The sequence below is a fragment of the Pseudorca crassidens genome, chromosome 7 (genome assembly GCF_039906515.1).
Source record: "Pseudorca crassidens isolate mPseCra1 chromosome 7, mPseCra1.hap1, whole genome shotgun sequence".
In the NCBI taxonomy this organism is placed as follows: domain Eukaryota; kingdom Metazoa; phylum Chordata; class Mammalia; order Artiodactyla; family Delphinidae; genus Pseudorca; species Pseudorca crassidens.
Window position 1 is genome coordinate 90,815,679 of NC_090302.1, and position 11,435 is coordinate 90,827,113.

Consider the following 11,435-nt stretch of genomic DNA (forward strand, 5'->3'; position numbering starts at 1 on the left):
AGAGAGAGATGGAGAGGGAGGGGGGAGAGGGAGAGAGAGATGGAGAGGGAGGGGGGAGAGGGAGAGAGAGATGGAGAGGGAGGGGGGAGAGGGAGAGAGGGGGGAGAGGGAGAGGGGGGAGTGGGAGAGAGTGATGGAGGGAGCGAAAGATGTCTCTCCCTCCCTCCCTCTCTCCCTCCCTCTCTCCCTCTCCCTCCCTCCTTCTCCTCCCTCTCCCTCTCGCTCCAACTCTCCTTCTCCCTCCGTCTCTCCATCTCCCTCACTCCCTCCCAGAGAGGCAGAGATAAGGCAGAGGGAGAGAGGGAGAGGGAGAGATGGAGGGAGGGAGAGAGGGAGGGAGAGGGAGGGAGAGAGGGAGGGAGAAAGAGGTCTCTTCCTCCCTCCCTCTCCCTCTCTCCTCCTTCTCTCCCTCTCTCCCTCTCCCTCTCTCTCTTCCTGTCCCTGTTTCCCTGTTCTGGTCTCCCTCTCCCTCTCTCCCTCTCTCCCTCTCCCTTGTCTCTGCCTCTCCCTCCATCTCTCCCTCTCTGAGAGGGAGTGAGGGTGAGGGAGAGATGGAGGGAGAGGGAGTGACAGAGGGAGGAAGAGGGAGAGAGGAAGGGAAAGGGCGAGGGAAGGAGAGGGGGAGACGGAGGGAGGGTGAGAGAGGGAGAGTCGGAGGAGAGAGGGAGAGGGAGGGAAGAAGAGACCATTTTCCCTCTCCCGCTCTCCCTCTCTCTCTCTCTCCCCCCCCTCTCTCTCTCCCTCTGTCCCTCTCTCTCTTCCTCTCTCCCTCTTCCTCCATCTCTCCCTCTCCCTCTCTCCCTCTCCCTTATCTCTGCCTCTCCCTCCATCTCTCCCTATGTGGGAAGGAGTGAGGGAGATGGAGACATGGAGGGAGAGGGAGGAGAAGGAGAGAGGGAGGGAGAGAGGGAGAGACGTCTTCGCTCCCTCTCTCTATCCCTCTCTCCCTTTCCCCCCTCTCCCTCCCTCTCCCCCCTCCCTCTCCTGCTCTCCCTCTCCCTCTTTCCCTCTCCCTCTCCCTCCACCTCCTTCCGTCTCTGGAGAGGGAAGGAGGTGGAGGGAGAGGGAGAGGGAAAGAGGGAGAGGGAGGGCGGAACAGGGAAACAGGGACAGGGAGAGAGGGAGGGAGAGGGAGAGAAGGAGGACAGAGGGAGAGGGAGGGAGGAAGAGACCTCTTTCCCTCTCCCTCTCCCCCCCTCTCTCTCGCTCTCCTCTCCATATCTCTCTCCCTCTCTTCCTCTCCCTCCCTCTCCTTCCATCTCTCCCTCTCTCTCTCTCCCTCTCCCTTGTCTCTGCCTCTCCATCTCTCCGTCTCTGGGAGGGAGTGAGGGAGATGGAGAGATGGAGGGAGCGGGAGAGTTGGAGGGAGGGGGAGAGGGAGGAGAAGGAGGGAGGGAGAGGGAGAGAGGGAGAGGGAGGGAGAGAGGGATAGAGGGAGGGAGAGAGGGATAGAGGGAGGGAGAGAGGGATAGAGGGAGGGAGGGAGGGAGGGAGGGATAGAGGGAGGGAGGGAGAGACGTCTTTCGCTCCCTCCCTCTATCCCTCTCTCCCTCTCCCCCCTCTCTCTCCCTCTCCCCCCATCCTGCTCTCTCTCCCTGTCCCTCCACCTCCTTCCCTCTCCAGAGAGGGAAGGAGGTGGAGGGACAGGGAGAGGGAAAGAGGTAGAGGGAGGGCGTGCGGAACAGGGAAACAGGGACAGGGAGAGAGGAAGGGAGAGAGGGACAGGGAAGAGGGACAGGGGAGGCGGGAAGAGGGAGGGGGGAGGCGGGAGAGAGACGGGGGAGACGGAGGAGGTAGAGGGAGGGGGAGGGGAGAGGGAGAGGGATGTGGGAGAGCGAGGGGGAGATGGAGGTGGAGAGGGAGTTGGGAGAGGGACGGGGAGAGGGATGGGGAGGGGGGAAGGGGGGGAGGGAGAGAGGGAAAGAGAGAGACGCAGAGGAAAGAGGGAGAGGGAAGAGAGAGAGAGGGGGGGACAGAGGGAGAGGGAGAGAGGGAGGGGGAGAGGGACGAGAGGAAGCAGGGAGAAAAGAGAGAAAGAACACACCATGTACATTTCTGTCAAATGACACCGGGGATCCTTACACAACCAGGAGAAAATAACACAGCGAGGCTCTTTCTCAGCTGGAACTGGAACTGCAGATGGGGCGAAACACCACCAGGGTGGCCACACATGTCCAGCTGCCGCCCCAGCCCCCTGAGTCTGGTCACCAGGGCTCTGAGTGTTTGCTCCAGGGACCTGGGGTTCACCCTGTCACCCTGGAGGTCGGGCCTAGACAGCAGGGCCCCGGGCTGGACACATGGGGGGAAAAGCATCCCCACAGGACAGCTTGTGCGAGCCGATTCAGCTGCGAGATTCTAGAGGCCCGGGATCACCCTGTGGCCCATGAAACCCAGGAGCCAGGAGGGTCTTGCATCGGCATTCCTGTCCGTTGGACTGTAACGTTTGTGTAAGGAATCTTGGAAACAATGGTAACAAGAGTGAATTCGAACGAGCTTTAGGATATTATGGACCACTCCGAAGTGTGTGGGTTGCTAAAAACCCTCCCGGCTTCGCTCTTGTTGAAAATGAAGATCCCCGAGATGCAGCGGATGCTGTCTGAGAACTAGACGGGAGAACACTCTGTGGCTGCCGAGTAAGAGTGGACCTGTCCAATGGGGAAAGGAGAAGTCGAGATCGTGGCCGCCTCCTTCTTGGGGTCGTCGCCCTCGAGATGATTATCGGAGGAGGAGTCCTCCCCCTCACCACAGATGTCCAAGACGGAGAAGCTTCTCCCGCAGCCAGAGCAGGTCCCTTTAGTAGATATAGGAGAAGAGAGAGATCACTGTCCCAGGAGAGAAATCGCAAGCCGTCCCGATCTTTCTCTAGGTCTCCTAGCCGATCCAGGTCAAATGAAAGGAAATAGCAGACCACTTTGCAAGAGGAGTGGTGCACAGGAAATAACTTCATTTGACAGGAGTATGTACAGAAAATTCAAGTTTCGTTTGAGACTTCCGAAGCTTGATGCACTTTTTAAATGTTTTAGCTGTTCACATTTGTTTGTCTCTTGGGACAGTGACACATAAAGGTGTCATTCTCTATGGTTTGAAATGGGTCATATGAGGCATGTAATATGAAGAATTGTTTCTTTACAATGTTCTCTTAAGCAAAATTGAATTTGCTTTGAATTTTTGGTCTTGCCTAGACTGAGAATAAAACTCTAACTCCTGCCCACCTAAAGTGTGATGTTTATTATTATGGAAACAACACTGGCAAACATTGAAGAGACTTTCTGTAGCTGGGATATGGTATGCAGCTGTAGTTAAGCAAGCAGTCTTTAAAAGGTGCTGTGAACACAAGCCAGCAGGTAGGAATGAAAGCCGCACCCTTACCCTAGATTAGAGGTTTAAGAATTCCACTAGTCTTCACACTGGACAAGAGGTTGTCCAGTGAGTTTAGAATCTAAGAAGTTTCAAGGAAGTTAGTTTCCCTTTGAGTTAGGTCATAAGTCCCCTCTGTGATTGCCGTACATGAATACATAGCTCTTTGTAATGTTTTTTGGAAGTTGAGATGATCAAGATACCAATGTCTTGCCAGATGAAGAGTATATTGTAGGGCTGAACTTTGAGTTACTGTGCAGTTTTTTTTTTCATGCTGTCATTTGTAATATGTTTTGTGAGACTCCTTGGGATTAAAGTTTTGGTTCCAAAAGGAACAAAGAAAACAAAAAAAGGATCCACCTGCCAATGCAGGGGACACGGGTCCGAGCCCCGGTCCGGGAAGATCCCCTGTGCCGCAGATCAACTAAGCTCATGGGCCACAACTATTGAGCCTGTGCTCTAGATCCTGGGAGCCACAACTACTGAGCCCCCATGCCACAACTACAGAAGCCCGCACAGCTAGAGCCCGTGCTCCGAAACAAAAGAAGCCACTGTAATGAGAAGCACGTGCCCACAACAAAGAGGAGCCCCTGCTCGCCGCAACTAGAGAAAGCCCGTGTGCAGCAATGAAGACCCAACGCAGCAAAAAAAAAAAAAAAAGACGATACCGGCCAGGTGATCAAGGGTAAAATTGTTTGTCACAAGTCCCGTTGATGGGGTGTATCCTTGATGTGTGTATCCTTGATGGTGTGTATCCTTGATGATGTGACCTGAGGAGAATGACATTTTTATCTCTGTCTGGATCTTCTGCCCCAAACCCCGTAACTCCAGCCGAACCATAAGAAAAACATCAGAAAACCAACAGACAAACAAATTGAGGGACAAAATACCTGACCAGTCCTCCTCAAAACTTTCAAGGTATCAAAACCCAGGGACGTCTGAGAAATGTCACAGCCCAGAGGAGACTGGGACAGAAAAAGGATGTTAGGGGAAAGCTAGGGAAATTCTAGTAAAGTGTGGACTTTAGTTAATAATAACGTATCCATCTCGGTTCCTTAGTTGGATAAGCATGTCGTACTAACGTACCAAAGTACTAACGTGTTGGAAATAGGGGTACTGGGTCGGGGGTCCACAGCACTCTGCACACTCTGTACAGATCTTTGCAACTTTTTTGTAACTCTAAGCTATTCTAAAATTAAGCAACTACTAAACAGAGATAAGAATGTTATTTCCCTGATTTGAACATGCCTGAGTTTGTTTTCATGGTCACATTTGTGCTATCTGGATGTGTCTTGGAATCAGTAGCAAAGGAGAGTTGCCAGCCCCTGGGAAGATGCGGCTGGTTTGCAGGTGGCTTGCTCTGGAGCTGAAGACCACGGTGGGAAGTCTGCAGCCTCGGGCTGCACTTAGAACCATGGGAGGGGATGGGCCAGCTCAGTTAGGGATGGAACCTATAAATAAAACTCTTTTTCTTTTCCATTATGGCTTATCACAGGATATTGAATATAGTTCCCTGTGCTAGACAGTAGGACCTTGTAGCTTATCCATCCTATATTTAATAGTTTGCCTCTGCTAACCCCAAACTCCCAATCCAACCCTCCCCCCTCTTTCTCCCCCTTGGCAACCACAAGTCTGTTCTCTATGTCTGTGAGTCTGTTTTTGTTTCGTAGACAAGTTCATTTGTGTCGTATTTTGGATTTCACATATAAGAGAGATCATATATGTGTCTTTCTCTTCTGACTTACTTCACTTAGTATGATAATCTCTAGGTCCATCCACGACGTTGCTGCAAATAGCATTATTTCATTCTTTTTATGGCTGAATATATTCCATTGTATATATGTACCACATCTTCTTTATCCATTCATCCATCAGTGGACATTTAGGTAGCTTCCACATCTTGCCTATTATAAATAGTGATGCAATGAACATTGGGGTGCATGTATCTTTTCTCTTTCTTTCTTTCTTTCTTTCTTTCTTTTTCTTTCTTTCTTTTTCTTTCTTTCTTTTTCTTTCTTTCTCTCTCTCTTTATTTTTTTGTCACACAGTATGTGGGATCTTAGTTCCCTGGCCAGAGATGGATCCCATGCTCCCTGCACCGGAAGCACAGAGTCTTAACCACTAGACCACCAGGGAAATCCCAGGGGTGTATGTATATTTTTGAATTAGAGTTTTCTCCAGATCTATGCCCAGGAGTGGAATTGCGGGACCCTATGGCAGCTGTATCTGTTCTCTGCACGTCTCACATCAACCACCTGCACTCCACTGCTTGCTCTCAACGTCATCTTCGGGGAACACAACCTGCGACAGGGACCTTGACAAGAAGAAATGGCTCAGGGAAAAGCTACCTGCACAGGGAGGAGATAGAGGCCATCGACCCTGGGGTGCGGCGGGGAGAGTGGGCACGGAGATTTGTCATTTCATCCCTGATACTCAGCCCTCCTGGCTGCCCCACTCTAGGTCACCTCGGGATACAGAGGTGACCCGGTTAGAGTCCCAGCCTGTGCAGGAATCTAGGGGCACCAGCGGGTCTGAATAATATTAGTGCAGGGTCTCCCCCATGGCACTGGGGTTATTTGGGGCGGGTCATTCTCTGCTGGGGGCCCCTCCTGGGCACTGTGTGGGGTTCAGCAGCATCCCTGTCCCCACCCATTTGATTCCAGGGGCCCCTTCCCCCCCAGTTGTGACAACCACAGATTTTCCCCAGACATCACCGAAGAACTGGGTGAGGCGGAAGCAGGATGGCCCTGGGTGAGGACAGCTGTGTTGAAGCAACCAGCCTGGCTTAGGGCAGGGTCCGCCCCAGTCCTGTCAGAGCCTGCATTTACAACTGCCCCTTCCCTCTCCCACCTCCCATGCCCTGCAGTGGTCTCCGAGACATCATCCCCGTGTAACAAATCACACCTTCTCAGTTTACTGTCCCCAGCACCTAGAAGAGTGTCTGCTATGTAGTAGATGCTTCCTAAATACTTGCTGAATAAAGGAGTTGAATAAAGGGATGAGTGGATGAATGAATGAAGGTTACCATGGAAGGAGGGGGGAGATTCCCTTTCTGACTCTCGGGGGTTGGGATATCAAGTGAAAGATCCATCCTAAATAGGCTGACCAGCCTTCTGGGGTTCCCCGGAAATGAGGGTTTCCCCACAGTTCCAGCGCTCAAACCTGAGCGGTCCTGGGCAAACTGGGGGCGGGTGTTGGTCACCCTGTGTAAACACAGTAACAATTGCAACTGCAATAGCAATGGCCGAGGACCTCTACGGTCTTATTGACCAGGCCCAGTTCTTTACCTGGCGGGGAAGGGTGGGCCGGGATTGGAATTCTGGTGATCCAGGGTGGGCGGGTGAGGGCACACCCCGAGCTTGTGTAGGGGAGTCCAGGAAGGTTCTGGAGGAAGTGACAGTGACACAGGAGGGAGGGAGGAGTCTAAGGAAGAACATCCCACACGACAACGTGTGCCAATGGCCCTGGGCCCAAGGTCACACCTGACCAGGGCTTGCTTTTTTTCTTTTTTTCTAATTTACATTTTCCCACATGGATATGCAATTGTCCTAATGCCATTTATTGAAAACTCCTTAATTTCCCCACTTTCTGTCATATCAAGTTCTCATCTATCTGTTTCTGGACCTTTATTCTCTACCATAGAGGTATACGTCCCATCCTTGCACCACTAGGGCTGTTTCATCACTATAACTTTATTTTTTATTCATTTATTTCTTTGGCCGTGCCGGGCGGCATGTGGGATCTTATTTCCCTGACCAGGGATCGAACCCGCACCCCTTGCAGTGGAAGCTCAGAGTCTTAATCGCTGGACCTCCAGGGAAGTCCCCAGGGCTTGCTTTGACATCCATCGAATGGTGGCGGGTGGGCACGGGGAGCAGCTGTCTGTGAGCCATCCTGTGTAGAAATGCAGGGTGGAGGGCAGGACAGCTGGAGCGGGAGGGGAAGAGGCGGAGGAGGGAGGGAGGGATGGCGGGCGGGCGAGAGACAGACAGAGAGTTTCCGGAGACACTAGCTCTGGCCGTGTCCTAGGGCATGAAAGCTGAAAATAGCTCCTAGTGCCGGGAGCCTTGGAGCCGGAGCCTGGGAGCCAGGGTGACTGGCTCTCCTCCCTGATGTGTGTGTGGGGGGGGAGGGGGTGGGCTCCGGACTTCTCAGGCTGGGAATGGGGTGCACGGAGCAGGGACGGAGCAGGGACCCTTCTCTCTGGGACCTCGCGGGCCATCCTTAGCTCACAAAGCTGAGCCACTCCTGGCCCTACGAGTGGGGGGCTTATCCTCCCTGTCCCCTGGATCACACCCCCTCACACACAACTTCCCCTTGTGTGCTCCCAGCAACCAAGATAATCTGTTTTTAAAAGATTTGGGGGAGGGGGGTAAACATACAAACAAGAGCAGAATGGATACTTTTTCAGAATGGGAATGGCTCTGTGTAACCCCATCCCCAAAGTAACCAGAGTCCTGACCTCTAACACCCTTGACGAGTCAGCCTTGGTCTGGGCTTGCAGACCCACGGAAACTTCCTCATCCCCTCCTTCAGACCCTGTCTCTCCCTCGGCGTCTTTGTGAGAGGCACCCGGGGAAGTGGGACTGCTAGGCTGTACTGCTGCTAGAACTCCACCTGGGCTCCACCAGGCTCCAGCCCCCCGCCCTGTGCACCTCTCTGACCCTGAGGCACCTCAACTGGTAGGAGCGGCATCACCTTCCCTCCCGGGACTTGTGACACTTAAGGGAGACACAGAAAGGACAAGCGTTTGGCTCCCTGGCTGGCAAAGAGCAGGTGCTCAATTGTCATAAGTGTCCGTATCAGTGAGGGTTCTCCAGACAAACAGAATCCATAGCCTCTGTGTGTATATACACACACACGTACACATGTACATGCATACAAAAATATACAGCTGTGTATATATGCAGTACGCATACAGACATATACACATATAGTATATGCAATACGCAAATACATATATACACACATATATATAATGCATAGTTTGTATATATACAGTATGTCTACACACATATACACATAATATATACAATAGACACATACATATACACTATACATACACACATATGAAATGCATAGTTTGTATATATATATACAGTATGTACACATTCGTATAAGATATGCAATATACACACCTAGGTTCGTCTATATCATACATATATACACACATACAAAGATATTTAGGTGCGTATATATACAGTATACATACATACACATATAATATATGCAATACATACACGTACATACATATAGACACACATATACACCTACATATAAAAGCATGTAGAATAAAAATATATGTACTGCATCTATAAATTCGTCGTATATATACATACACATATCATATATAGGATACATACACATACATATATACAATGTATACACACACACCTATATGTAAATATGTGCATGTACATACACATATAAGTACACACGCAAGTGTGTATATAGAGAGAGTACATACATATATACATATAATACCTATACACATACAGGTATACAACATATATACACACCTATATATCAATATACACTGTATACATACATACATACAGTGTACATATACTGTACACATACACACCCATATATCAATACATGGGTGTGTGTATATATACAGCATGTTCACCTTCATAATATGTATACTGTATATATACACATACATACATGTATACAATATATACACACAAATATATAGGCTTGTATGTATACTGTATATAGTACTTACACATAGACTACAAACGCATGCACATATAAACATATGTGTATACATATATATATCATATCTATACACACATATACAAATTAATAGGCTTGTATATATTCACTACCTTTACATATATAGTTTCGTTTTAAGGAGTTGACTCTTGTGACCGTGAGGCAGGCAAGTCAGGGCAGGACTCTGGGCTGGAGACACAGGGAAGAGCTGATGTGCCAAGTCCATTGGAGGAACACTTCCCTCTTTCTAGGGCACCTCATTTTTCTCTCCAGTCCTTCAACTGATGGACGAGGCCCACCCACGCCGCGGCATTGACAATCTCCTTTACGCAAAGTGGACCAATTTCAGTGTTAATCTCTTCTGAAGAATACCTTCCTGGCCACATCTGGAATAATGTTTGTGGTTGCCGGGGCCCCACGCAGTGCGCACATGAGATTAACCATCCCCGTGGCGATGATGACACTTTATTTTCTCCCTTGACCATTGTCACTACTATTCCAATTAAAATGGCAGTGCTATGAGGGCAGGGCATTTCCTTTTTTGCCAGTACTGAGCGTCCGCGGTCTGGTGCCTAGCATAGGCTAAATACACGGCATTTTTGTGAACAGAAGCCGGGATTCCAGCTGTCATATTTAATAGGAATTATAGTCTTATTACTGTGTGTGTGTGTGTGTGTGTGTGTGTGTGTGTGTGTGTGTGTGTGTGTGTGTGTGTGTGTGTGTGTGTGTGTGTGTGTGTGTGTGTGTGTGTGTGTGTGTGTGTGTGTGTGTGTGTGTGTGTGTGTGTGTGTGTCACGGTATGTCGAGGTCAGGAGTCGAACCCGCCACCACTGGCCCTGAGAGGTTTGGCCGGGTCCCCACTTCGGGCCGGTGGGTGTGGCCAGGGGCAGCCGATGACGTGCGTACGTGCGTGCGTGCGTGCGTGGGAGCGTGCGTGCGTGGGAGCGTGCGTGCGTGGGAGCGTGCGAGTCCAGGAGGCGGGCCGCGCGGGCCGTGAGTGTTTCAGTGCGGCCCCCGGCTCACTGTGCTCGCCTCACGCCGGCCCGAGTTCGCAGCAGCGCTGGGGGCCCCGGGCCTGTGACCACAAAGAGGGAGCCGGGGCCCGGACGGGAGCGCGGCGGCGGCAGCTGAGGCCCAGGCCAGGCCCTGTCCCTTCAGCCGCCCGCCTGCCCGTCTGCCCCGCCCCCGCCGGCGGCGCCGCGCCCCTCCCCCAAGCGCCAGACTAGCGCGGTGCGGGGACCGCGCGCGAAGACATGGGGGAGAAGCTGGAGCTGAGGCTGGAGTCGCTCTTGGGGACCGAGCCCGCCGTCTGCCCGTGGCCGCTGCCGGTCTACGTAAGTGCCGCCCGTCCCCTCCTCCCGGACCCCCGCCCCTCTTCCCCCACGGCGCGCGCTGAGCCCACCGAGAAACGGAGCGACTCGAGTCGCCAGACCCTCTTTGGAGCCCCCCTTCCCGCCCCGCCGTGGTTCTCCGCGGCAGTTTCCAGCCCCCGCGCGCAGAGTGGGCAGAGGGGAGCCGGCGCCGGTCGGGGGCGTCGACTCGGCCGCGGGGACCCCGCGCTTCTGTGGGGCCCCCGAGCCGGTCTGCGGTTGGCTCTGCAGGGCTGGGGACCCCGGTCCCCCCGGGCCTGGAATGTCGGCGGGCTTGCCCTTCTGTACTTTAGGATCTGACATGTAGGGTTTCTTTTTCCTGGTAGTTTATTCTTAGCGCTGTCAACGTGCTTAGTTTTTTTTTTTTTTTTTTCAGGTCACCCTTTCCTCCCTCTCTCCAGTTTTTTTGTGTTTCTGTTTTGTTTTGTTTTAGTTAGGCATTTTGTCCCTCTGATCTTGAGTGGGTGGGCTGGCAGGACACTTGGAGAGGAGGCGTTCTGTCCCCTGACCTTGAGTGGCCTTTGGAAAATGACAGGCCAGACGGAAATTTAACTTAATTGATATATAATATTGTATCTGTCCAAGGTGTACAATGTGATGATTGGTATATATATAGTGTGTGAAATGATTACCACAATAAGTTTAGTTAACCTTAATTCACATAATTACAAATGTTATCTTTGTGATGAGAACTTTCAAGATGTACTCTCTTAGCAACTTTCAAACATAAAATACGGTATTGTTAACTGTAGTGACCGAGCTGTACATTACATCACCATTACTCCCTTGTCTTATAACTAGAAGTTTCTACCTTTTGATCGTCTTCCCTCATTTTCCTCACCTCCAACCCCCAGCTCTGGCAACCGTCATTCCATTCTATCATGAGTTCAGTATTTTAGATTTCACATATGAGATCATAAAGTATTTATCTTTCTCTGTCTGACATTTCATTTAGCATAATGCCCCCCAAATCCACCCATGTGGTCACAA

At 51.2% G+C, this 11,435-nt stretch overlaps 1 pseudogene; it reads left to right on the forward strand.

Moving 5' to 3' along the window:
* Window positions 1-2,390: 2,390 nt before the first annotated feature.
* On the forward strand, window positions 2,391-3,211 carry LOC137228392 (serine/arginine-rich splicing factor 3 pseudogene; annotated as a pseudogene).
* The last annotated feature ends 8,224 nt before the right edge of the window (window positions 3,212-11,435 follow it).